Source organism: Hordeum vulgare, chromosome 3H, assembly GCF_904849725.1.
Source record: "Hordeum vulgare subsp. vulgare chromosome 3H, MorexV3_pseudomolecules_assembly, whole genome shotgun sequence".
NCBI lineage: Eukaryota > Viridiplantae > Streptophyta > Magnoliopsida > Poales > Poaceae > Hordeum > Hordeum vulgare.
The window spans coordinates 467,788,798-467,793,960 of NC_058520.1; positions in this window are offsets into that span (position 1 = coordinate 467,788,798).

Sequence of the window (5,163 nt, forward strand, 5' to 3'; positions counted from 1 at the left end):
GGATTTTTTCTAGAATATATTAAAAACACTGGGCGAAAGAACTACCGGAGGGGGGCCACCAGGGCCCCACAAGCCCCCACTCCGCCACCACCCCCTGGTGGCGGTGGGCAAGCTTGTGGGCTGCCTGAAGGCCCACTAGCCCCCCTCTTTTGCTATACGAAGCGTTCTGGTCTAGAAAAAATTAATAGGGATCTTTTTCGTGGTTTCGCCGCCGCCACGAGGCGAAACTTGAGCAGATCCAATCTAGAGCTCCGGCAGGACGATCCTGCCGGGGAAACTTCCCTCCCGGAGGGGGAAATCGTCGCCATCGTCATCACCAACACTCCTCTCGTCGGAGGGGAGGCATCTTCATCAACATCTTCATCAGCACCATCTCCTCTCCAATCCCTAGTTCATCTCTTGTAACCAATCTTCGTCTCGCAACTCCGATTGGTACTTGTAAGGTTGCTAGTAGTGTTGATTACTCTTTGTAGTTGATGCTAGTTGGATTACTTGGTGGAAGAGTTTATGTTTAGATCCTTGATGCTATTCATTACACCTCTGTTCATGATTATGATTATGTCTTGTGAGTAGTTACTTTTGTTCCTGAGGACATGGGATAAGTCATGTTAATAATAGTCATGTGAATTTGATATTCGTTCGGTATTTCGATATGCTCTATGTTGTTTTTCCTCTAGTGGTGTTATGTGAACATTGACTACATAACACTTCACCGTATTTGGGCCTAGAGGAAGGCATTGGGAAGTAGTAAGTAGAAGATGGGTTGCTGGAGTGACAGAAGCTTAAACCCTAGTCTATGCGTTGCTTCGTGAGGGGCTGATTTGGATCCACTAGTTTAATGCTATGGTTAGACTTTGTCTTAATTCTTCTTTTGTAGTTGCGGATGCTTGCAAGAGAGGTTAATCATAAGTGGGATGCTTGTCCAAGTAAGGGCAGTACCCAAGCGCCGGTCCACCCACATATCAAACTATCAAAGTAACGAACGCGAATCATATGAACATGATGAAACTAGCATGACAGAAATTCCCGTGTGTCCTCGGGAGCGTTTTTCCTCCTATAAGACTTTGTTCAGGTTTGTCCCTTGCTACAAAAGGGATTGGGCCACTTGCTGCACCTTTGCTACTACTAGTTACTTTTTGCTTGCTACGTTTCACCTCGCTACACAATCACTTGTTACTGCTACTTTCAGTGCTTGCAGTTATTACCTTGCTGAAATCCGTTTATCAGAGCCTTCTGCTCCTCGTTGGGTTCGACACTCTTACTTATCGAAAGGACTACAATTGATCCCCTATACTTGTGGGTCATCAGTAGACGGTAGCCCCCTCACCCAGCTCCTCGTCAGTACCAGCATGGCCACTTGGCTCAGTCCAAGTATCCCACTAGGTCTCTGGGGACGTACCCTCATCCCTGCTTTGCTTCGGAGTCGCCTTGAACGAAGCTTCTGGGACACGAGTCTCGTGGGTCGAAGGCTCATCGACCTGAGGCTCGTCGACCCGAGGCTCGTGAACCAGAGACCGTGTAGCCTCCACCTCAGACGAATCCACCCTAGAAGTCCTATGCTCAGGTGAATCAGCTTGGGGTGGTGGCAGAGACCATGTAGCCTCCACCTCAGAAGGCGTGGCAGCCACCGCCCTACCTCTCCCGCGGCCACGTGTACCTTTAGTACAACATAAATACCAACATGAGTAATAAAATGTATATAAATACCAATATGCATACAACATGAGTACAACATAAATACCAACATGAATACAACAGGTACCTTTAGTACCTCTCCGCTTCACGGGGGGTCGACCTCCTCTCACGGGGGGCGCTCCTTGCATAGTAGAGAGCAACACTCTCCGAAGAGGCGAGACAGGAATGGAAGTACCCATCTGTCATGCCCAAGATGCGATCCTATCGTCAGGGATAGAAGCGCATCTCGTCGTGTCGCAAGAATGGATATCGTTCCAAGTACATGTACTGAAAAGAAGAGATATACATAGAGAGTTGGCTTACACTCGCCACAAGCTACATCAGAGTCACATCAGTACATTACATATTCATCAAGAGTAAGAGCAGGGTCCGACTACGGACAAAAACAAACGACAAAAGAAGAACGACGTCCATCCTTGCTATCCCAGGCTGTCGGCCTGGAACCCATCCTAGATCGATGAAGAAGAAGAAGAAGAAGCAACTCCAAATGTACAATCAACGCGCTCGCGTCAAGTAACCTTTACCTGTACCTGCAACTGGTGTTGTAGTAATCTGTGAGCCACAGGGGACTCACCAATCTCATTTCCAAAGGTATCAAGACTAGCAAAGCTTAATGGGTGAGGTAAGGTTAAGTCGTGAGGTTGCGGCAGCGGCTAAGCATATATTTGGTGGCTAAACTTACGAGTACAAGAAATAAGAGGGGGAAGATCTATGCATAGCGGACGTGAACTACTGATGATCAACTGAATGATCCTGAACACCTACCTACGTCAGACATAACCCCACCGTGTCCTCGATCGGAGAGGGAACTCACGAAAGAGACAGTCATGGTTAAGCACACAGTTGGCAAGTTTTAATTAAGTAAACTTCAAGTTATCTAGAACCAGTGTTAAACAAAGTTTCCACGTTGCCACATAACCGCGGGCACGGCTTTCCGAAAAGATTTAACCCTGCAGGGGTGCTCCAACTAGTCCATCACAAATTACCACAAGCCGCATAGAAATCCTCAATCACGAAGCTCGCGATCTCGTAGGATTCCCTAGTGGAAAACCTCAACTCTGAGATTACCCAAAGCATCACCGGAATCCCGATGCACAAGATATCTCGTCAAAGGTAAAACTAATCCAGCAAGGCCGACCGACGTGTCGACGATCCCGATAGGAGTCGCATACCTCGTTCTCAGGACACGACAGATGAGCGATGGTTACCACGCCAAACGCCGAGTTGCCCCGGGTAGCGTTAATAAGCTGCTCTATTTTGGACTAACACTCATGAGGAGCACTGGACCGGGGGTTGATTAAATTATCCTCGGTGTCCAGAAAGTCCCTATGCAATTTTATTAGGTGATTGGGCAAATGTAGTACTAATGTTGGGCATTGCCAGACTAGCTTTAATCTAAAACGAATTATCAAGGGGGTCCCCATAACAACCCCGATCGTGTTAGGAGCGCTCAATTATGGAACATAACACCGGTAGCCGGAAACTAAGGGGGCAAAGGTGCAACAAAACACCAGGCTAGAAAAGGGCCGAGCCTTCCACCTTTTACCAAGTATATAGGTGCATTAAATTAAATAGCATTTAAGAGGGTGATATAACAAGGAACCCATGTTAACACATGGAAGCAACTTCACCTGCAACTAGCAACGCTAACACAGGATTAAGCAAGCAGGAACATAGCCAATCAGTGGTTTGCTAGGTTGAACAGGTTGAAGGTTTCATGGCATTGTCGAGAGGCTCATATTTAACATGTGGTAGGCAACGAGACATAATCGATAGAAGCGATAAAACTAGCATGGCAATGATAGTAATGGTATCTGGGGAAATGGTCATCTTGCCTGAGATCCCGCTTGGAAGAAGAATGACTCCGTGAAGCAGACGAACCGACGTAGTCGAACGGGTCCTCACAATCCGACATGCTTGCGGAACTCTATCGAGATGAAGGAAACCGGAAACAAGAATCAACACACGAAATTCACCACACGGGGCACAACACAAATGATGCATGAGCAGCTGAATATATGCAAGTCACGGCATGACAATTCACACAATCAAACACTACACATTAAGTGAAGTTCAATATGCAACGAGTTGCATATTGACGAAACTCCACGTTTAATTATTTAGTTCTATCCCGATTAGATACACGGCAATATTAAATGTGATTAAACATGGAAAGAGGTGAAGCGCAAATTAAACTACCTATCTAGACATTTTAAATGAGGTCGGAAATGACATATAGCATCTCCGAGACGACCTCACATGTTAATTTACAATTCTGTCCAGCTCTGAGTTAACACATTTAATTAGTTGTTAAACAGCAAAACAAATAGGTTCTCCTAATTCTACGCGTCATTTCAAGCAATCTACACATAGAGATCATCTCCAACGGAGCTACGGATCAAAAGTTACAAGCACCGCAAGATATGATGGCATGGATGCAATATGTGTGCAACGACGGTCACGAGCACTTCAAAACATACAACCAGCAAGAGAAAAATGAAACTACACGAGATTCTTAAGCAAGTTTCATGTAGGACACGATCAAAACGGAGCTACGGTTCAAAAACTACGAGCAAAACAAGAAATCACTACAATCTGCCAAAATCAGCCACATAGCATTTCTACACCCCACAACTACGAGTTACACAATTCCGGTAAACTCAAGCAAGGCATGACACGAAAGAGGGCAAGAAGCACTACTACAAACAACTAGCAACAACTAGCATGGCATCAAGGTTCACTAGGGAAAGAAGACACAAAATGGCTTCTCACACACTATTTCAGACTTAGTGAAAATAACACCTCATGAAAGTGCAGTTTTCAGCCTGAAGGCATATTGACAGCAGCAAAATCATAAGCTATAGGTCTCCAAAAGGCATGAAAATTAACAGCAAGCTAGAGAAACAGAAGGGCTACAACTTACTCCATTGCACCAACCTCAAAAGAGCTACAGAACAAAAGATAGAAGCAAGAGAAGACATCAACAAAATATAACAGATTCCAGACTTAGGAATATTTCAGCTTCTCCAAATCAGCACTATTTCTAGCAACTTGAGGGCAATCAAACCACACCTAAACATACATTTCTATTGCAACCAAAAATACCAGGGTCTAGTCTAAACACCCAAGAACAACTCCCTAGTTGACAACTCCTTCAAACGAGGCACGGAATAAATCCTACGAAATAAACAAGAGGGCAACATAGCAAAATATCGCGCGAACTAACTTCCTCAAAAGCTAAAACTAATTGCACAGAAAAATCCAATGGATTTTTCTACCCCGAAAACATATAAAATATGTGGGGTTGCAACACAAAAATATTTCCATACATAAATGCGGGAAAATAACCTATATACGGGAAAATAAACTAGCGGCAAATCCCTACACACAAAAGTACAAATGACCGCTCTAAAATACAGAGAAAATAGGTTCCTAAAACATGGTCATTTTATCTAAGGTACTCGAGCA